General features: G+C 48.6%; 1 protein-coding gene across 4 annotated transcripts in view; it reads right to left on the bottom strand.

The window, feature by feature from the left end:
- ZNF516 (zinc finger protein 516) overlaps window positions 1–23,543 on the bottom strand; it is a 113,310-nt gene that overhangs the window by 77,256 nt on the left and 12,511 nt on the right. For 3 of the 4 annotated variants that reach the window (XM_028102879.2, XM_028102882.2, XM_028102883.2), the window contains exon 1: window positions 11,133–11,397. The exons of the other annotated variant lie outside the window; for it this stretch is intronic. The gene's annotated coding sequence lies outside the window, so the exon portion shown is untranslated. Of the gene's footprint in view, window positions 1–11,132; window positions 11,398–23,543 lie in introns of those variants that run through there. 4 annotated transcript variants of the gene reach the window in all.

Raw genomic sequence — 23,543 nt, 5'->3', positions numbered from 1 at the left:
CAGTAAGCATATCACTGAATCTACAGGAAATCTTGCCATTTTCTGCTCTGAGAAGTAAATCAACACAAAGCAGAAGCCAAATGACTTTGTACTGATTTCCCCAAAACTATCAAAAGATAATTCTAACAACATCTTATCCTGCACAAGGAATCCAGAGGCTAATTTTCAAGTAACCTCTAATATTTTGAGCCATTTGCCTAACAAAACAACTCTGCAAGTTTCTTTAAACCAACCCAAACCAGAGTGGGAGGCATAACAGGCCGGGTAGGGCTGCAGGAGAGCTGGACCAGGCGTTTCCTGCTCCGAGGGAGAGTTTTCAGTTTAGGGAAGAACCCGAAGCTCGTCCTGTTTTTCAAAGAACTCTCTAGTTGGGTACTTTTTCAGTTCTGGCTCATTAATTAGCCATATCACGCTACTAAGAAGTAGGTTTGCTCTCCTCGGTGCACTGTGGTCCCTCCTCCTATCTCCCCTGGCCACCGTCCGGGGGAGCCCCGGGGTTCAGGGAGGGAGGGAGGCGGGAGCAGCAGGGGCTCCCCCAGCCTGTGTGTGCAGCTCTGGTAACGGGAGAATTTGTAAAATGTGAAGAGTCAGTCAGGCTGGGAGGGTACCCTTACAAAGAAAACAGCTCGCAGACAACGCTGTGCGCATTTACGGGAGTACTGTGGCTCCAAAAGGCAAGTCCTAAAATAAAAAGAAGAGTGGACTGGCCCGGCGGTGCACTTCCGAAGGCTTGTCCACGGAGCGGTGGGTGCTGCCCAGGAACACAGGCCCCGGTGGGTGCTGGGCCCGGGCTGCGCAGTATACTGCCTGTCTGTTCGCCTGCAGACAATGAAATGGGCTTTACTCCTTACACTGTAGTATTATGGGCCATGAATCAAAATACATCATTAACATCCTGCACAGGCTTATCTACTGCTGAGACAAAAAGCCTATTCTTTGAACAAATGGGGAGAAATTCCGTAACAACAATGAGGAGTTCCTCTCCGCACACACCAATCTGCCCCAGATTAACAATTCCAGGCTTATAGTCCGCAGACCGGGTCCGAGCCGCTCCATGAACTGATGCATTCACTGCCGGGGAGTTAAGGACCCAGGCTGACAAGGCCTTGAGGCCGCCTCGCTCAGGCCAATCAATAATCCATTATGAGCAAACTACATTTCCACTCTAATAAGAAGAAATGAATAAAAGGCCACCAGAATCAGCGGCATTCACAAGAAACCCCACCCCACCTCCCCCACTAGGGGTAAAAGGACACAAACCCAGCATCCCCGGGTGTAAGGAACGCACAACTGCCCACAGGCAAGGCAGGCCCTATTTCCAAAGGGCCAAGAACAATGTGCTCAGACATTGCTGCCAAGAGCACTCATTTTAAAGGTACGTCTCAAATATGCTTTGTTCAGAACACAAAGTAGGAGAAAAAACCATCAACACAACATTGACAAAATCCCACTTTCTCCAACAAAGGTTTCCTTTAAATTCTTTAGAACCCCCCCAAAAATCAAGCCAACACATTAGTAGTCCCCAAATGTAACTAACTGTCCCTAATAAGTAAGGTTTTACTATGCAAACTGCACAATCTTTCGGCAAGACCCAGGTCGATGAGTAGCTCAGACCCCGGCTGCGGCCAGGGCTCCATTTACAGCTGAAACGCCTGAGGACCTCGCTGTGATTCTGCAAGCAGGCTCCCGTTCATGAAGTTGTTTACCACGATCTGTCACACAGGCAAATAAAGTCCTGGTCCCGGAAAAGAGAGAACCCATCTTCACCTCCAGAGAGAAGGCGGAAACAGGAGAACAGTAACGACCGTATGCCGACACATTCACAAAAGAAAATATGAATTAACATCAGCATTATAGCTGCCCATACGTCCTTTGACTGAAATAGAATGACTGGTAAGTCAAAACTGACCCTACGGGGGAACGAAAAAAGCAGATGAATACACCATCTAATTATTGATTACATTCAAGAACGTCCTAGAATAGATGAGGGAGGATGTGGGAATTTTCCTTCCCCAGTCACTAATAACAGATCCAGAAAAATCCAAAGTAGGCATCCGGAAGCATCCATGTGAAAACAAGCAAGGGCTGGGTGTTTTAAGATCAAAAGGAAAGAGGCACCATTTTACTAGTTTCTTTTTTCCTTTGCTCTCCAAAATCAATGCATCACTCTTGCTAACCATTTAGGATTTCCAAGGCTTGTATTACAAATTGACTTTACCAATCTATTTGTCCCTAAAAAAAGTGAACTTCTCTAAACTGGAGGAAAAAAAAAAGGAAGAAGGAAAGATGGGAAAAAAGAAAAGTTAACAGGAGCCAGGGCTTGCTCTGTAATGTTCTGCAAATAAATGTCCCCCTGGGGCCCCTGGTCGGGGGTCTGGGGGTCCACCCAGCGCCCCGGAGCCGCCCGCACGGCCAGCGTAGTTAATGATCTAGGCAATGTTTCCGTTAAGAGACCATGTCCCCCAAACCGGGCCGCTCGGGTGAAGTCTGCAGCCACCAAAGGCTGCTCGGCATTTTACAAAAAGAGAGAGCAAATCACTCGCTTCATTACATGAACCACAAAAGCAGTCCAGTTTCACTCTGACTTTTTTCCATGCTGCATCAAGAGGATGAAAGCCTAAGTTCCAAATAATTCAGAAATACTGAAAACCTGGAGAATCCCAGAGAAAATCAAGACTCATAAATTTCTAGCTTTAAAACAGACATGGAAGATCCGAAGGCTTTAGATAAACTGCAGGGGAAAATCCCATTTACGAGCGGCTGGTAAGTTTTTACTGAGCCTAAGCTCAAAAGTGCACACCAATTCAGTGCCTAATATAAATTTTTTTAAAGAAATGATCAACAGTGAAAACAAAATAATGCCATGCAGAGACTTGCCGTATTTCCTCTCTGTGTCCCACTTCCCCGTCGACTGGATGTACCTTTTCGAAACTGGTATTAGTTGATTGTAAAACATATTTTAACAGAAATTCGTTTCTACAAATAAGCTGTATTTTACTCCAAGTGAACCAAGAACAAAAGACAGTATTTGCCCCCCAACCCACTGACGGTGACCTATTTTCCAGACTTTTACCAAAAACCAACATTTTTCTCCCTGTGTAAGAACACAGACTGCAATGAATACCTATCTGGCATTATCGCTTTCCTCTGTGCTTTTTGTGAACAGCCTGGAAGTCTCCACCGTCAAATAAAGAACTGTGCCGAAGAATACAAAGAGAGATAATTATGTGCGGTAAGCCATAAAACATTCTGTTAAACATTACCTTCCGAGGTAGGACTGTTGAGCACAGAAGTCAGCCCCCAAAAATCCCTTCATTAAGAGCGCACGGGAAAAATAAACACTTCAGTGATCAATTTTCCTGAATTCTAAGTAACTGCATACAAACCATTTTCTGTAAAGATACCCTGAGTGGAGTTTATTTTGGTAGGACAGCTGAAAAGCGTATCATGCAAGAAATTAAGACTTTCTTGGCCCTTGTACAAACACCAATCAATACTTTGAGGATCAAAATTAGAAAAGGACAAATCTTCCCCAAATGCTTCAGCATCTACTAAGGCACACAGAGTAGAACCAGTTTAAATTTTCCAGATCCATTACTGCCAATAACTACTGTAACATGACCTAGTTTGTCACTCACACACACAGCACCTTTGAGAGCATTTCAGCCTCTTAAGAAGAGTGATCTATCAGAGAATGTTTACAAAGAGCAATTCTTGACAAGAACATGATGTCACATTGCCCTAGGATTTATCCTGCATTGCTTGTCTAAAAATATATTTTCAAGCACACTTAATGACACATCCCTGCAAGTTCTAACTTTTGGAGATAAAAGACCATCTCTACCTTTCTTGTAAGGAACAAAAAAGGATAAACATGAAAATCCCATTCTAACTCCTCAGAAGAATGTTACCATGTTATTCCGCCGCGAAAGTTAAGGAAACGCTGTATGTGAAGCGATCGTAAAGGATCTCGCAGAAATGAGGACGGGATGTTTTCTAAGCCAAAACATCTTACCCAGCAGCAGCTTTTGGGGAAAACTGAACATGAAATACAAGAGGGCAGGTCTGGGGATTCCAGAGCTCGCGGGCCCTACGGCCGCCCCCCAGGCCTGGGGAGGAGAGAAAGGGAAGAGCGCTGTCCCCCGGTGCTCACAGACAACAAGGAGCCCCACCAGTGGCTGCGAATGGTGTCCACAAACCCGAAGACCACGACGTGGACAAAGGGCCCACCTCCACTGAATCTAGCGTTGGGTTCCCACAGAGTCCACACTGACACCTGGAGTCAGAACAGCGGCGGGCGTGTGCAACCCGACGTATGTTGATTCTGTCAGACGGTCATTTCTCTGTCTCTTCTCAACCCAAGCAGCAACCTTTAGATGCCTCCTCCATCCGTTCAGTGCAAGGCCCGGAGCGGACGTGCCCGCAATGCGAGGCGACAGACCAAGTTTCCCAAGGGCCTCATGGGCCCAGGCGGGAGCCCAGGGCCCGGCTCAGTGCAGGGGTGGCCCCGGGTGAGGGGGCCAAGGGCCTGGGGGCCTGCTCTGGTGTTCTAGGGACCGTGACATCCAAGCTGGGGCTACCGGTTCACGAAAATTACTCAGGAGTTAGCATTTACGGAGACCAACTCTAGAAACGCCTATTCAGCGAAAGGGACAGTTACTTGTAACACCCACAGGACACCCACATCCACAGGAGCCTGTCGCAGAGCCGCCGGAGGAAGGTGCACCTGCGCTGCACGAGCCGGGTCTCCCGTGAGCACAGACCTCCGTGGGAGAGAGAAAACAGGGGAACGTGTGGGGCTCACCCACCCAATAAACAGAGTACTGGAAAATCACAATACAGTCGCTCTAAAGTATGTTTCCAACTCAATTATCTGAATGAGCTCCTATTCCATTACTTGATAGTCACGGTTAATGACCAGAGGCCATCTTTACCTCCGCATCTCCCCGACCCAAGAAGAGCCTCCCGTCTCCTGCTCCAGGAGGAAGGGCAGGGCCCACCCAGCGGAGATGCCATGAAATGCACTCATTCCTAAAAGCACAGGCTCTGTCACCGCAGATATATGGACAGTGGGACTCCCCTCTCCACTCACGGGGAACAACAGATACTCACTTTGGCTCCGCTCCTTACCAGACTCCCAGGTGGCTGACGCTGTCCACGCACAACCCTTTCTGCCTTTCCGAACCCTGGGGGTACAAGCACCCGCACCTCTTCGGGGAAAAGTGGATTACTGTCTGAGAAACGCAGGCCAAGGAAGAACTGCAGTCGAGACCTTCCTCAACTAAAGGCCCCCAAAATCGTGCCTCTTTGGACCCATAAATAACTAAGCACAATCCGGTCATGCACAAAATCAAACAAGATTCCCAGCGCTGAGTCCCATAGCCTGGCATGTTCTCTGGGCAGAGATCGGCCTCATGGAAACTCCATGGGCACCACCGCCTCCACTTAGGAAGGAACCGACCCAAAGTTTCTAGACTTTCACCACGTAGTCAACATACATCATAATTTTAGGTGACTGCACACAGCCGTACGCCCCCCCACCCCAGAAAGTGCACGCAGCACATTTTCACCAGACACATGATCAAACCCTGACCCCCAGAGCTCAGGATTTGGTTTAAACTGCACCACTGCATATTTACCCGTTTGATGCAATGAAAAGGCACCATTCACTGATTCACTGTGGGGGGTTTGTGACTGCAATCCTAACTACAAGTAAGGGTTTCCCAGCTCTACCCTTAAAATCATACCGAGCTAGTCACACACACATACACGGCAAATCGCTTTCGATTTCTTTATATTTACACTGTTTTGTTTTTTAAATTTTTTCCAAAATTGGTCTGTTGCACGGAAGGTGCCCAGTTACAGAGCACCGGGAGGCTTGGTGAGTCGTGCACATGGTGCTGGTTGTTAATTGTGCAACAGTGCAAGCCACAGAAAGGGAAAACACCACCCTCGTGATTCACATTCGTCACGCCCCTAAATGAAGCAGACGGGGCTCATGGGAAGGGGTCAGAAGCCCTGCCAGGAAGACACCACACACAGAAAACAAAAAGACGCTTATTTCTAAGCATTCATAGGTAAGCCCCTACATTACACCACGTGCATGCGCCAAGAACAAAGATCTGCCTGAGGTCCTCTCATGTTAACCTCCTGCTTAGAAAGTTCTCAAAAAGGTGCTACAGGACTTGTCAACAATTCTAAGCTTTTTCTCCTTAAGTTGAACCTACCTGCATTTGAGATAAGCACACCATATTGGCTTTCTTAGGTAATGACAGTTTCCTCCAGCTAGTTCTAAAATCTCCTAAGGGAAACCTTTCCAAATTAGGACCAAGAGTCAAACTTTGCTTTCGGGAAAGATGCACAGGCTTTGACTTGGGGCCTAGAGTAGAGGGCGCTAAACATAAATCTGTTCCTTTCAGGAGACCATGTTGATCCAGTCTTGCCATGTCACAGGATAATTCCCACCAATGTCACACTCTTCACAGAGGGAAAACACAGCTTCACTAGGAAACACATGGAAAATACCACTGTCCTTCTGGGGAGGTGAGCTTCTCACCCACGTGGAGGTCTAGCCTGGTGCCCAACACACACTGCAGCTTCCCGCGTGCACACGCCAACTGTCTCAGGATGCACATAATAATCACTCATTTAGCTAAGCTCTACCTGCAGCCCCATCCCTGCCGTGGCCAATCTCTTCCAGAAAAGCCCTCTCAGAAGGAAACACTGGCAAGAAGAGCATCTGAGTTGCGTTGTCCTAGAGGTTCATGGTTTTCTCACCAGCGCGCAGACCAGCGACACATTCCACCTTCCAGGAATGGAGCCTCACCCCGCGCACGCAGGCGCCCACAGGAGGCTCTTCTCACAGAGGGGCTCCCCACGGAAACCCCAGCCCCGAGGACCCGCTGGAGGCGGGGGCGCCCACGGCCCGCGAGGACTGAGAGGGTGGCTGTGCACACATGAGCGGGTCACGCCGGACACTCGGGCTGGAGCGCAGCAGGACATCAAGCAGACCCAGACACCTGCACAGAAGGCTGGTTCTCTCCGTTTTTCTGGAAGGGGCAGGAATTGATTTTTACAACCCACTGAACTCGAGGAGTCCGTGACGGTTTACAGCAACCACAGAACCAGGGAGAGGCACCTTTCCTAACAAGACAAATGTCCCCACCACCAGCAGGCCCCGTCTGCTCTCTGCAACAGGCTAACTTTGACAGTGTCCTCGGGGATCTGCCTTTGCGTCCCCAGCGCTCCATGCCACAGCAAACCACAAGCAGGATGGCACATAGGGGTGAGAAGACGAGGCCATGTGCAGCCTCCTCGCCACCGAGGGCGCCTGGGAACCACACTATTCAAGGGGCCCTGGATCACCCTATGTCTCGTGGCCTTTAACGGAGATGGGGGGGGCGAGTCATTTGTCACATACAGTTTCTACGGTTGTCAGAAATGTATTCAGAGGATGTTTCGCCATCTTGCATTCCAAACGTAGAGTAAGAAAATGTACATAAAGTCCTTAGACCAGTGCCTGGTCCCTGGTGGGCACTCAGCAAGGGGAGCGTCCCTTCCCCGTGAGGCCCCAATTCCAAAATTCAGTTGTAGCGTCAATAATCACAAGGAACCCAACGCTGATTCATGTCCCCACACAGGAGCGGCTCTGCTGTGGGAGTCCTGAGGCCCGCATCCTAGGTCTGATTACTCAGATATTCACCGACTGCCCACCTCAAGCCGTGCGGCCCCCACATGCGGCTCACACCTGGGCAAGTCTCTGGCTCACTTGGGCATCTGCACCTGCAAAGGGAGGGTCCTGGCCTCACCGCTTGGGGTGGAGATGCTGAGGAAACGCCCCTCCTCTGACACTCCAGCCCAATGATTTCCCCCAAATCCAGAGATAAAAACCTATGAAGCGCTCCTTTTCCACCCTATTTGGCATCAAAATATCTTTCAGATTAAAATCAAATTTAGTATTTTCCTTTGGGCTTTTAAACTTATTTTCAAAGTGTTTTTGTCCCAGAAGAGCTCCCTGGGCTTCAGTGGTGTGCCTGGGGTCCCCACAGAAGGGGACTTCATGTGGGGCTTCAGTTCTCCAACTCGGAGGCTCCTCCCAGCAAATTCCAAATCAAACCATTTCACAACTTTAACCAAATGACAATCCACACAATCATCAGAGAAAAAGAAAGAAGAGTTTGCACTACAATACATCTCCTTATAAGGAATGCGAGCCCAACACACTTCAGCTTCTAGAATGTCCCTTTAGGTAAAACACAGACACCACAGAGGCCTGAGTCCACGCATGTCCCAGTACACTGCAGGCAAAGACTGGGGTCTGCTCTTGGCCGAACCGCCCAGTGAAATCGAAACCTCTCCCCCTGCGGACACAGATGGACGTTTCCTCCAAAAGTGGTGGAAGAAAGGAACGTCCAGGTGTTCAGAGTTCACTGATCCCCACTAGGGCTTTGCTGCCCGCAGCATCGCCTCCCACAAGGGACCCTGCAGCTGCCTGCCACCCCCAAGCACGCTGCCCAAAACACCACGGAGCTGACGCTATGCAAACGCGGGTGGAAAAGTCAGCCCCACTCCCATGTACACAGCGTCCTTCGAGCAACACTTCCCCAGATAACAAAACGAAAGCGTCCCTCCTCACAAGCCCCATGCCCCACAGATCTACCCACACAGCTGGAGCTCAGGGAAAATCCTTGAAGAGCTTTTGCTCCACTTCACCCTGATCCCTGAAAAACAGGTGCTCTTGTTGACTTCTTTTCCTATTTACCATCAGACGCCTTTTGCCATTTTTCCTGCTATGGCAGGAAAAGCGACCCCACGCCAAGGTCAAACTGAAAACTATTGTTTTATCTTAAATGCTCTCAATCCCAGGTCTGTAAAACACAAGTCCCACGGATTAAACAGGAAGGTCTCCTCATCGACCCAAATGTGACTTTCCTGTGAGGGCGTCAGTGAAGTAACAAGACCCTCCTGATGCACCCTGATCACCATGGCTCCTCCCAGGAAAGAAGCTGAAACTGCCCCCCACCCTGGCCTCTCCCAGAGCCTGAACTCCTCCAAAGCTCCGGTTTCAAGTGATCACACTTTTCCTTTTGAGATGTTATCTATTTTTTATTTGTTCCCAGTTTATTTATTTTTGGCTTTTTAAGTTTTTTTAACAAGCAATGACACTTTCAAGAAAAATTTGCTATTGTTTTTTTTTTTAAGATTGTTTATTTATTTATTTGAGAGAGACAGCACGCACAAGCAGGGGGAGGAGCAGAGAGGGAGAAGCAGGCTCCCAAGGAGCAGGGAGCCCGAAGTGGAGCTCAATCCCAGGTCCCTGGGATCATGACCTGAGCCAAAGGCAGATGCTTAACTGACTGAGCCACCCAGGCTCCCCTTGCTATTGCTTTTAAGAAAAATTTAACTGCTGCAAATGCACAGACATAGTTGTTTTCAGGAGACAGAAAAGTACCTCGGGCAGCTCCGGTAGCTCACAGCATGGCAGACGGGAGGCTTCTCCCCACTCTGCACACAAGGCCATCTAACCGCATCGGGTTTGAGCAGCTGGACGGGTCGGCAGCACATCCCCACCTAAGACAAGCCACGGCGCTTTCCTCCTGGCGGCGCTCTGCTCCGCACATGGCTCACGTCACTGGCCACCCGAACACCAGGCCCCGTGGATGGCTGTCTTCTGTCTGGACCATAGATCCGAACACCCCCACCTCCACCTGCACTGCCGGAATTCGCGGAGCAGACCCTTGGATCAGGGCTGACTGTGACCACCACGCTGACCTGTCCAGCAAGCGGCTGTGCTAATCAGAAGAAGCATTTCCTTGAAATCTCAGCTTCCTTACTGTCCGCACTGTGCTCACCGAACCAGAAAGGCATTCCACAGATATGTGACAGTGACACTTGCAAACATCTCTTCAAGGCTAAAATAAAATATTTCTGCTGCAGGAGCCACAAGCAGTGCATGCGAAGTCTTTCCTCTCAACCGGAAGTTACACATACTTTCTAAGAATGGGAAAAGACAGGTAGAGAGCCACCGAAGTCAGATCTCATGCTGGCTTTCTTCACGTGGTCATGCAATGTGTCTTTGATTCCAGGCTCAGAACCTGGAGCTCATGACAGCATCCAGGCGCATTCCTGGAGCCCCTGGCCGTGTCTCCTGCTGGTAGCTGGGTACCTCGAGAGGACAGTTAAGAGGTGCCAGGTCCCTGGGACCAGGAGTACAGAGCCCCAGCAGCAACGTGGGGTTCGGGGGGAGCGTGCCAGCCTCCAGAGCCTTGCAAGGCCTCTTCTGCACCCCATGCCTGGTCACTTCACTTACCAGAGAGGTTCAGAGGTTTCCTTTTAAATTTCCCATTTTTAAAAAACTATCTAGTGATGTGTCTTTTAAGACCTGAGATGCATCATGGATCCCTCAGGACACTGGGGCAGGGCCGGGGGGGAGGGGGACACTGCACTGGACCAGAGGGATGTGACCACAGCCGCATGTCCCAGGAGGGCAACAGCCGCCTCCACATCTGCAGGCGACCCCCCAGGACAGGCCTGGCCCCAGAGCTCTCCGGGTGCCAACGGCTCACACGCTGGGCGCCAGAGCCCGACACGCAAGATGGGCCATCTCATAAAAACTACCTGCTGGACAGCGGGTCTTTGGCGTGTGGGTTTTTTGAACAGAGCACTAAATTTTTTCTGACTTAGTTTTTCCTTGACTGAAACCAACATTTCAGAGTGATGAGCGTTGAGAGACCATTTCCTGCCTCTGGACACCTTGGGCGGAACAAGGAAGAAGAAACAGAAAAGATTTTATTCTTTGGCAGCAATTCTTCAGTCCAGGAAACTCTCAGGCGAAAGAAGCCTTTGAAAAACTCTGTTTACCATCCCCCATGGGCCAAGGAGCCCACGTCCGTCTGAGAAACACTCTGATGCCCATTTCCAGACAGCACACAGGAGGAAAGTTCCAGAATCAACTGTGATATGCAGGAGGAAGAGAAGGAATGTCAGGGACGGCGCCTTGGGGAGAGCCACCTTCCACCTCCTTGCCCAGACTCATTAAGCCATAAAAGGCGAAGGAAGCGGAGCTGGAATGACCAACAAGCGTAAGTCAACAGAAGAACCGCGGGGCGGACCCGGCAAGCAGAGCCTCTCACCTCCAAGTCTTCCTCCCCAGATGGACGCACACCCCACAGAACACCCGACCAGGCCTCCTCCACGCGTCCAGGGCGAGGCCAGCAAGGGACGTCTGCGGGGGTCCCGGGAGGGCAGGAGAGGCCTCGGCAGGAAACGTGGAGGGATGCGGGCAAGGCCCGGGGCACAGAGGAACTGCGGCACCGATGTCCACCTCCCAGATCTGACGGACACTCTGCCTGAAGACGCCAGCCCAGGGACGCTGCACGAAGGGGCTGTGGGAACTCTGAATTGTTGCACAACTACAGTGAAAGGACACTCCCTGGATGTTGTGCAAACACCCCCAACGTCACCCAAATAATAAAACATTAGTAACCTGCTTTTACAAGAGCTCTTTGCCTTCTTTAAATAAAAGTGTTTGCCTGTTAAGAATAAGTAAATGAGGGGCGCCTCAGTTGGTGAAGCGTCTGCCTTCGGCTCAGGTCGTGATCCCGGGGTCCTGGTATCGAGTCCCTGCATCGGGCTCCCTGCTCAGCGGGGAGCCTGCTTCTCCCTCTGCCTCTACACCCGACTTGTGCTTGCCCTTTCTCTCCCTCAAAAGAAAAAATAAAATAAAATAAAATAAAAATCTTAAAAAAAGAAAAGAATAAGTAAATGAAACAAGATTACAGAAAAAGACCAGACCAGCGCGTGAGTGGCAGAGAGCAGTCCCCAAACAAAGGAAGGTACGTGGTGCTGTGGAGCCACGAAGCCAACCGAAGACATGGAGCTGCCCCCAGTGCAGGGACCTGCGGGTCCTGGCGGCCTCCCTCCGAAATCTCCCTGCACCCGCGGAGCCCCTCCAGGCAGCGGCCTCCTGGACACACGGGTAACGGTGCTTCCTGCCAGATGCTGTTCCAAACACATCTGTGCGCGTGCACACATTTCACGTGCCCCAGGCCCCAGTGCAGCGACTACGGCCACCCTCTCCCCAAAACAAAGGAACGGGCACAGAGAGGGCAGGCACACTGCCGAATGCCACGCAGCCAGTGCTCGGCCCCTCTGCCGGTCATGGGGAGCCTGGGTGGGCTTGTGCATGCTTCCTTTGTGGGGGAAGCAGAGCGGAGCTCCACACATGGACGTTTCAGACGCCACCTCGCAGAACAGGGGATGGAACGGAGTGGGGAGACGCAGGCGGCAGGCGCAGACAGCGGAGGACCAGCAGGAAGAACAGCTGGAGCCAGAAACAGAGTCCTGAAGAAGGAAGAAGAGAGGCAAAACCCCATGCCTCGGCCCACACTCTCCGCTGCTCTCCACACCACCCAGTCCCCACCTTAGAAGAGCTCAGGCACCACCTCTGAAGGAGACACCACCCCCTGCGCTCCTGGGCCCGTGTTCACGGAGGCTCCCGCGCTCCTCCACCTGTGTTCACGGAGGCCCGACTCCCCTTCTGACTTCTCATGTCCCCCGGGGACCCAAGCCCTGCTGCAAACTCGCAAGGTCCCGCGGGAGCAAATATTAATTCCAGCTCCTGTAATGTATCTTCTTGAGGACATGGATCCCTTCATTACTTGCATCACTCTCAGGGCCCTGCTAGGACCCCAGCTCCATCCCAAGGGCTCAGGAAAGTCATGTGTGTCTGCCACCCACCGCCGGCCCAGAAGCCTCTGGGCCAATTCAGGAGGCAGTAAAAGCATGGATGGAAGACACTTTAGCCAGAGCCCTTCGTCCCCTCGGGGTTCCGGAGACCTCCTCCAGTGGAGGTGCACCAGGCCTGCAGACCCCTCTCTTCAGCACAGGACTTGTTCTGGGAGTGGAAGCCCAGTATGGGAGCGAGGACACCAGACAAGAACACGGTTCAGAGCGCCAATCGCAGCCACACACCAGCGCACACGGAGGACAGCGTGGGAGTCATCTGCACCCGTGCTGAGTTCCAGAGAAAGGCAAACAGAGGACAATCCACCTGGAGGCAGGGTTCCCGGAGATCCAGAGATGGGAGGGGGCTGGTCTAGAGGCAGGCCACATGGAGGGCAGAGGGGACTCCAAATCAGAGGGATGGAGCTGGTGAAGATGTCCTTGCAGGAATGCGCACCCGCCCACGCAAACAGGGAGGATGGGGGTCATGAATGGTCAGGGAGACAGGCTAGGGGAGAGGCGGTCAAACCAGGCGAGCGTGAGGAAGGCCCTCACTGCAGAGACACCTTCCATCAGACTCAAAAGGACACAAGAAGTCACCAAAGTCCAGGCATGAGGAGGTGACAAGAAGCCAGAAAGCCTGTCCTGAAAGCCCCAGGGCAAAGGCAGGGACAGGGAGACAGGAGGCAGGGACCATGAACCTCAGACCCTCCCAAGGGGAGCTTAAGGACAGAGACTAAGTTCAGGGCCCGCAGGAGGGCCGGCAGGTGGGGCGGAGCCCTGGAGCCAGGGCCCTGGGATGCATGGGGGTCTGTGGATGCCCACCTCCTCCAAGTTCCAGGCCAGCACGAACCTAAGGATGGCTGGCCCCTCTTGCCTCAGAGCACCGGCAATGTGGCAAAAGCAGAGAGGCCACGGCACAGCCAGGTGACACTCTCCCTGGCCCCAACCAGACGGTCAGCACCTCAGGGGCAGGAACGGCCAGGTCTTCCCCGGCGGCCGCAGGTGACAACATGGCTCAGAACACACAGGACGGGAACCGGAGCCCAGGGCACTGGTCCAAGGCTCCACTACCTCTCACTGCGATCTTGAGAAAGACCCTGCTCATCGAATCAATGTATAGAGTCGGAGCCCCAAAGCCCTTTTGCAATGTGCCTGGACAACCTCGAGTCTGCAGCAGAAGTTTGGTAACTTCCTGCATTTGCAGACACATTCAAACTGTAAGTACATTCAATTCCTGATTTTTCTGTTACCAGATAAATGCATTTCCACGGAGAAAGGAACCACATGCCTGCCGGCCTCCCCAAGTGGCCTCACGAATGAAAGGTGGTGAGTAGTACCTCTGACCAAGGCTGAGGATTTCTAACTCCCTGTGCAGTGCGGGACAGCCTTCCCAGGAGGACGGACAGGCAGCGCACCCCAAACCCCCACCCAGAGATGGCAGCAGCAGGCCTAGCACAGACAGCCCTTTGGGGGGCCACGCAGACACACACGCGTCCCCTCCAGGGCAGACACCGTGTCCTGGGACCGCTGGGAGCCCACAAACATGAGGCTGGCAGCAGCACGCTCCGATGGGTCGGAAAGCAGAAAGGTCGAGAAACAGGGAAGCTCTTCTTCCCACTTTCACAGAAATGGGTTTAATTTATCTGAAGTGAGAGACACCAAGATTAAGAATGGCGATGGCCTTCAACGTCAGTGATGTGGGGCAGGCCCGCAGTCACTGAGCTGCTGACGCACTGGACACCCTCACTTGAGGGCTCCCACAACACGTGTAAAGGCGTTTAAGTTCATTCTTGAACGCTTGGGGTTTTTTTAATGAGGTTCTAGTGCAGGGCGCCTGGGTGGCTCAGGTGGTTACGCGACTGCCTTCGGCTCAGGTCATGATCCTGGAGTCCTGGGATCGAGTCCCGCATCGGGTTCCCTGCTCAGCGGGGAGTCTGCTTCTCCCTCGGACCCTCCCCCCGCATGCTCTCTCTCTACCTCATTCTCTCTCTCAAATAAATAAATAAAATCTTAATAAAAAATAAACTTAAAAAAAAAAATGAGGTTCTAGTGCTCCCACAGGTTCAGCTCTGGATGCCCGTGTAGGAACACCGGTCATAGTCCGAATCGGCTGGGCTGACGCTCCCCGGACTAGAAAAAAGTCTTCGCCTTCTCCCAGCAAAACGTAAAATTAGTAAACCGTGCAGAGCGGTGAAGTCACCCGCCCAAAATTACACCCACACTTAATTATTATTAAGGATTTGCTGTCCAACTTTTTTCATATTACCAAGAACGCAACACTCATTCTATCTTTCTATTTAGAGGGCTCTTTAAAAATACGTTTCCGTGAAGATGTATGAATGTATGTATTATACCCAGCAGACAGTTACAAGGAAGTACTCATGATTTTAGGTTACATATTCTCCCTTCTACACTGAAATAACCAAAAACCTGGTAATAGTTTCCACTACTGCATTTAGGGTAAAAGTGCTTTCTTTCAGTCTAACAAAAAATTAAATAAAATTACCAGGTTGGGCCAAGGGAGGACATTCACTCTTCAGATAAAAGGAACGGTGGTGAGGGGGGAACTGACCAGAAACATCAATATTTTTAAAAAACATCATTTAATGTTGGGATGACACAGAGACTTCACTTCCTATTTTTATCTTCTTCTACTCAAAAGCTCTGGAGTATGACAGGTTAAGTCATGCTGTCCTCAGAAAACCAGACACAGTCAACTTAGGTTCCTCTCAACTGATATTCATTGATTATAAAAAACCGATGTAGGCATTGAATTGTACACTTAATAATCATTAATATGCCAATTTTTACAGTATATCTACTTTGCCACAATAAAAAATGCAAAATAAAAATATAGAGATTATAAACGCTCGAAGTCACTTAAAATGCCTTCATATTCTATTCCCAGAAAAAAATCACAACACAAAATATTAATACTATTCACAGGCATCTAATCTGTGGTTACACTTACATGAACTATGTTAATCTTGAAACACATTATCCTAAATGATGACTGGATCCTTAGATGTCCGAGGTCATCACCAGAATCCACAGACTGTTTAAAAAAGATTTTTTTTCCCCAGATGAGGCCACCAATTTTTTGCGTGCCAGATTTGGAGCAGACTGTCTGTGGATTACCCTGTAACACTCCGCATGCTCTGCACCAACAGACTTACAGAAAAGCATTTCTTTTTTTTTTTCCCCTCAACTTTTAACTGAGCTCTGGAACCCACTGAAAGCTTCATGACACAATTCTAGGTCATATACATAAAAGAACATAAAGGGCACATCTCAATCCCACGTCACGTTTTACCAGAACCACGCTCTGTACTCACTGCTTGAGAAATTCCAAGTTCACGTTATTTTAGATGCAGCATCTAACCGACACTGTAGTGTTTGGATCCAAGGAGCCCTTTTATAAATCAGCTTTGGAATGTCCCAATTCTTTCTGCCTGGAAATTCCGTACGAATCCTATTCTGTGCTCTCTGGTTTATTCTGAGAATTTTAATCCATTTCATTTTCATTACAAACATTTCACAGCCAGCCTTGGCCAAAAGCGCTCAAGTTCTGACTTAGTTCACATTCAGAACATCTTACCTATGATTTTTGATAAACCCTACGTACCGCTGGGCCTATCCTGCCCTGGAAAATGTTTCCACAAAGCTCAAGAAGCCTGGTTTCAGAAATTCCCTCTATTTTCCTGACTTCTCTGAGCAGTATCCTTCTTTAAAAGTATTTCTGGGGCGCCTGGGTGGCTCAGTTGGTTAAGCGACTGCCTTCGGCTCAGGTGATGGTCCTGGAGTCCCGGGATCGAGTCCCACGTCGGGCTCCCTGCTCGGCGGGGAGTCTGCTTCTCCCTCTGACCCTCCCCCCTCTCATGCTCTCTCTCTCTCATTCTCTCTCAAATAAATAAAATCTTTAAAAAATATATAAATTAAAAAAATAAATAAAAGTATTTCTGTAAGCTGATTAATTAAAAGACACCTTTCTGAAGCTGTATCCCACCCACATCAAAGATAACAATTTACATGATTCCTAATCGATCTACTAGCCAGAAGAAATAAGAAACAGGAAAAAGAATACTATTAAAAACTCTTATTAAAGAAAAAGCAGAATGGACAACGTATTCTCAGTCCACATACTATTACAATTCACCAAATCCTCAACCCTCAGGACTCTGAAGGAAGGAGTCCGTGGCCGCCACCCAGGGCCATAACGAGGTTGGGCTGCGCCTCTCCCATCACTTCTGGCCGCAGCTCTCCAGGGACCTTACTCCCATGCCCCAGCACTGGATGTGTGGCCTCCGGCGTGTCATCTGAATCTGTGGCCCATACTGTTTCCGCGGGGAAATGAGTACCTGGTAATGGGCAGCCTGCAAGGCTTTCCTGGCTGGACAGCCAGTTCCGTCGGGGCGCAGGCCAGGCCTTGCTGGCACCCAGACCTCTTCCCAACAGCTCAGTGGCCTCATCTCTCTCATGGGATAGAATTTGACAGGAGATCCCCAAGTCCACCAGGGCTTCCCTGAGTCCTGGTCCAGCACCCGGCAGCCCTGACAGGCTTTGGAAGGTGGACTGTAACCCCTGTCCAGGAGAGGCCTCCGCCAGGGCCAGCCCAGGACACCAGGCCTGCGTCTCCCAGCCCCACACTCACCACATCTACGGAACCCACATCTCCGCCCATGGCCTCCTCCCACAGGGCCACCTACCTAGTGAGGGCATCACTGTCCCTACAGGTGCACATGGAGATCCAAGGTGCACCCGGGCCTCTCCCAGCCTCACAGTATCTGGTTCATGGCCAGCTCCCCAGGATTTCACCTTCCAATGGGAACCACTCACTTTTGGCCCCTCTTCCCCCCCTCTCGGCCTCTGGACTAGCCCCAAGCACTAGCCTCCTTGGATCATCTGCCCTGAACATGCCCCTTCTTCAGTCTCTGCACTGGGGAGCCCCCTGTAGCAGGCCACTGAGGGGTCATGCAGAACACACTCCGCCCACTGGGGACAGAGCCTCTAATATCCACTGCCTTTTGGACAGAGCACAAAGACTTCCAGATGATCCAGAGTCACGATTATTTGCCCACAATGACCTCTGAAACATTGCCCCTTGGCTACCTGCCATCGATCACACATGCACACACATGCATACAGACGTTGGCACACACCTGCACACATACACGTTTGCACATGCATACACATGCTTGCACACACCTGCACTCATGCACATGCATTTGCACACACATACACATGCTTGCACACCTGCACACACGTGCTTGCACATGCATATACACATGCTTGCACACTTACGTGTTTGCGCGTGGCTGCACACGTACACGCATGCACGTGTGTGTGTGCGTGCATACACACATGCTTCCACACACATGCACGCCTCAAGGTTCCAGCAATACCAAACTTCTCCCGGGCTTGGTTCTCATCCAGCACCCCCTGCCCTGCTCAAGGATCTAGCGTCCTCACCAACACATCCTTTACAACCTACTTGGAAAGGCCACTGGGACAAATAAAAGCTGACTCAAAGAACTCAGAAAAAATAAGAATGAAAGAAGTCTGACAACTGTCACTACACCCAGTAAGCACAGAAGTGTAAATATAATCAAGCCTAAGTAACTGTGATCCACTCAGAAAATAAACATGTAATTCTTACATGTCTTGAAGTAAAATAATGTAAAAATAATAAATGAGCAACACTAGACTAAAACAACATCCCAAAAAGGAACTGCAGGAGCGACATGGGGAGAGGCAAGGAGATGGAGGAAGCAGGAAGGTAACAGAAGTAACTCGTTTCTCCATCTTTTGCCAAAGAGGAAGTCAAACTATATGGTTACTGAACTTGATAAATTGAGAAACACGGGTTTAAGCAAAAGTTATAAATATAACCACCAGCATAACTAGAAACACTGGACTTTCTGCAGGCTTCCTTCTGACTTCAAGAATTAGAGGAAACATAATCCACAGATCAATGAACAGAAAATAAAGGGAAAAAGGAAGAAAGCATAAAGAAGATAAAACTTTTTTTTTAATTAGGAAAGAGGACATCTGTTTCAGGAAAATTATAAACGGAAGAAATTTATTAAGGAAGACTCCACGATAGGGTGAAAAGCAAAAATCTAACACGTACTCTCTAAAGAGACCCCGAAAACAAAGGGACGCACAACAAAAGTCAGGCATGGAGACAAACTACACCGGAAAAACACAAACAAGAGCAACAGTGAAAACGAGAATGTCATTAAAAGTTTAATTCACGGCTTAAAAAGGCGCTACAGGGCGCCTGGGTGGCTCAGGCCTTAAGCGTCTGCCTTCGGCTCAGGTCATGGTCCCGGGGTCCTGGGATTGAGCCCAGCTTCGGGCTCCCTGCTCCGCGGGAAGCCTGCTTCTCCCTCTCCCACTCCCCCTGCTTGTGTTCCCTCTCTCGCTGTGTCTCTCTCTGTCAAATAAATAAATAAAATCTTAAAAAATAAAATAAAATAAAATAAAATAAATAAATAAAAAGGCACTACGTGGCACAAAAGTCATATTTATTAAGGGATAAAAAAAATCACAAAGATGATAGTGGTCTAAAAGCTGTAAGTCAAGTAACACAGAATAAAATACCTAAAACCCACATCCCAGTGAGTATATGGAAAGACCCGCAGGAGAAAATAGACGTGGGAGAGATGACAAAACTCTCCAAAACCCGGATTAGAAAGGAAAAATAATAGAGAACTTGAAGCGAAGAGGAAGGTGTATCTGCTCTGTAGGCTCAGCCTCCACACTCACCGCTCTGCTGGAGGAGCAACAGAGCACAGGGTGACCCCGTACCAGCACAAAGAAGGCCTCAAAGGGTTCCATCACTCAGAAGCATCGAGCTCATGAGCTCCAGAATGACACGGTACCACAACACCAAACACTAGCGAGTAAGAGCAAAACCAAACTAACAGAAGTTCAGCCATTTGGAAAATTTTAAAGTCTCCGTAACAACACCCATGGCAGGTACAATCAGAGCTCAAACCCAAAACCTCTCCTGAAACTAATCTGTGTCAAAATCCATGGGACACAAAGAAAGCTAAAAGTTTAGCTACAGCAATTAAAAATAAAGAAAATATACAAATGAAACACAATTCAAAAAGTAACCTCTTAAAGAAACCTCTTAAATTTGAATTTTAAAAAGTAGCAATAAGGAAAAACAAAACAGTAAAACTGATAAATAAAATCAGTAACTATCCTTTTGATAACCCCAGTGAAGGAGTTAAATGACTAGCCAACCTAATTTAGACATTTTAAAAAGGCAGGATTTGGGGGAATTGGGTGTAAGGACCAACAAAAGAATGAAAACTAAAATACTACAAAGTTTTTTAAAACTCTGGGTGAATACATTTGATAAGATGGATGAAAGAAATGCCTGATTTTCTAGTAAATGTTCAACATTTACTCAGGAGTCGACAGAAAAAGTAACCAGACCAATAATCATGTGAGAAATCAAAAGATCTGGGGGCGCCTGGGTGGCTCAGTAGGTTAAGCGTCTGCCTTCGGCTCGGGTCATGATCCCGGGGTCCTGGGATTGAGTCCCACGTGAGGCTCCCTGCTCAGGGGAGTGTCTGCTTCTCCCTCTCCCTCTGCCTGCCTCTCTGCCTACTTGTGCTCTCTCCCTAATAAATAAAATCTTTAAAAAAAAAAAAAAGAAAGAAATCAAAAGATCTGTTATATTCCTCTAGCAACTCCAATGCAAAAAAATCAGTCAAATTCACACATCTTTTGAGAAACAACTCAGATGGGGGCTATTTCAATGCTGGTTGAGCAGAAGGAATTTACACAGAGTGCAAGCTATAAAAGAGATAAACAAAGATACTTGCAGCACAAAGCACAAGGCCACTGTCCTAATAAAGCAACAAAGTGTGGATAACCCGGTGGAAAAGTAACCAAGAAAATAAGCAGGCAATTCAAAGGAGAAATAAAATGATCAGCAAACATGAAGAAATGCTCAACATACTTAAATTCTTTAACACAAGATATTTACCTAATCAAGTTGGCCAAGACTTAAAAGACTGATAAGATCAAGGGCCAACAAAGAGAAAGCCATCACTCACACTGATGGAAAATGGCATTCTGATCTTTGCTGAGAAATTGGGACAATATCAATTAAAATGCCCCTTCTTGGGGAGCCTGGCTGGCTCATTCAGTAGAACATGCGACTCTTGGTCTTGGGGTTGTGAGTTCAAGCCCCACAGTGGGCACAGAGCTTACTGAAAAAAATAAAATGAAACGAAATGCCCCTCCTTGACCAAAATTCCACCCCAGGGAACTTATCCTAAAGAAATATTCCCCCAAGTACACAAAACTGTTATCAGAGAGGTTTGCTGCATCCTAGGAAAGAATGGGAGCAATGCAAATGTCCAGCACCAGGGGAGAGGACACAGGAGGGGCAGTTTGCTCCAGCAGGTGTCCAGCTGGTGGGTGCTGGCCGTCCCTTCCGGCTGCTCACAGCCACAGCCCATTCAGATGGGTCAGAGCGGGGCCACTCCGGGCGCTGGGCATTTGGAAATCAGTATGGTGCGTGCAAAGAACTGCACTCTACACAACCTTTGAAAAGAATAAGTTGTGATATTACACAAAAAAAAAATGAGTTGAAGGGGTGCCTGGGTGGCTCAGTCGGTTAAATGCTGGACTCTTGATTTCGGCTCAGGTCATGATTTCAGGGTTGTGGGACCGAGCCCCAGGTTGGGCTCTGGGCTCAGCACAGAATCTGCTTGAGGATTCTCTCTCTCTCTCCCTCTCCCTCGGCCCCTCCCCCAGCTTGTGCACGTGCTCCCATGCTCTCTCTCTCTCTCAAATACATAAATATTTTAAAAATTGAGTTGCAGAGGCGCCTGGGTGGTTCCGTCATTAAGCGTCTGCCTTCAGCTCAGGTCATGATCCCAGGGTCCTGGGATCGAGCCCCGCATCGGGCTCCCTGCTCAGCAGGACGCCTGCTTCTTCCTCTCCCACTCCCCCTGCTTGTGTTCCCTCTCTTGCTGTGTCTTTCTCTGTCAAATAAATAAAATCTTTAAAAAAAAAAAATGAGTTGCAGAAAAACTCACATATGGCCCCATTTTAATGTTTTAAATTGAAGTTTATATATTAAAAATCTTAATACATTTATTAAGCTCATGTATTTCAATACCAAAGACAGTGATGGCCACACGGAAGGCACTCAATAAATAGTAACTGGCATACAATAAAATTATATCTGCACTGTGAAATGGCTAACATATTCTTTTTTCTCAAAATCCAATTTCCTCTTTAAGTTGTAAATATCCTGAAGGCAAAAATGATGAAAACTTTGTAGTCTCCAAACTATGCATTTTGTATAATTATCTTCAAAGACATAGTTTAATTTGGGCAAGGAGAACACTACCCTACATTTTTGGCTCTAACTAAATTGCTCAATGCGTTGTGAGAAATCGAGTAATGTGTTACCTGCTGCGAATTCCACACCGCCCACCCCACGCCCCCTTCACAGCACTAAAGGGAAAGTATGCATCTTCATACCATTTTGTGGACCTCTATGTAACTTATTTAAATCTCTGTATATATCTTGGGCGCCTGGGCGGCTCAGTTGGTTGAGCGACTGCCTTTGGCTCAGGTCATGATCCTGGAGTCCCGGGATCGAGTCCCGCATCGGGCTCCCTGCTCGGCGAGGAGTCTGCTTCTCCCTCTGGCCCTCTTCCCTCTCGTGCTCTCTCTCTCTCATTCTCTCTCTCTCTCAAATAAATAAATAAAAAATCTTTTAAAAAAATAAAATAAAAAATAAATCTCTATATACCTTAAAAGCAAAGCGCTTATGTCTCTCTTCATCCCCTAATGCAAGAGAAATAGTGTAAGATACTGGATACCAGTTGTCAATATTGAATTCTGTGTAATTAAATAATTAACATGTAGCTTCCTATTAATTCCCTGGAATAATGACATTTAGACCAAGGCATCGCGAGCAAAGGGACTTCTCCAGAAGAAACAAAATCAGCATCACAGGATTATGGAAAGGAACCACGCCTGCCCCCAGCTGCTACAGTCCCTGACAAATCAAAGTAAGATGTAGTCCCATATCCTTAGCTCCAAACTCAGACTTCTTAAAGTGAATTAAACAAAGTGACTTCCAAATAACTATAAAAGAAACTCTGCCCTCAGTGATTCCATGTAAGCCTACAGTTCTGTGTCTATTCACTAACCTCCAAAACCAGCCATGGTTCATCTGAGAAAGGGTGTTTTAATCAGAAGACTTTATCACGATCCTGAAATCCCATCCAACCCAGCAGATCCTCAGGCAAGAGAACACACATAAATTTCACATGACTGGGTAGAAACTGCCTAAGCTCTTGAGCCCCCGGATGCATGGCCAAGAGGGGTTGACCAGCTATGGAGGCTTTAATCGTTTTCAAGATAAGGGTCCACTTATAAAATCTAACTCACTGAGATGCATGTGGATTCGCAAAACCTTTAAAAGAATTTTAGGTCCGCACACTAGCAAATGGTGATCCTAACAGTGAAGACTTACATGTCTCCTGTGGGCGGAAATACCCCGTGCCTAAATTTGCACACGCCCAAAGCACTCTTCTGCTGGCCGCCGAAGCAGAAACAGATAAATAGCACTTCCCATCACAGTGGAACACTGTAGACCTGGACTTTGTTATTCCACCTGAATGCTGATCGGTCTTATTTTTTTTAAGGTATTAAGTTTTCTTAACATTGATACTGCTATTCACACGCAAGATAGTAAATAGAATCCTAGTGTGCCTCAACATCATTTAACTATCAAAAGAAGCATTTCTGTGATTGATAGGACAAGAAATGGA

Source organism: Eumetopias jubatus, unplaced genomic scaffold (assembly GCF_037043125.1).
Source record: "Eumetopias jubatus isolate StellerSeaLion01/CBP00866 unplaced genomic scaffold, mEumJub1_p1.0 scaffold_16, whole genome shotgun sequence".
NCBI classification, from domain to species: Eukaryota; Metazoa; Chordata; class Mammalia; order Carnivora; family Otariidae; genus Eumetopias; species Eumetopias jubatus.
The sequence above is the reverse complement of the archived record's forward strand: the minus strand, read 5'-3'. Positions and strand labels throughout refer to the sequence as shown.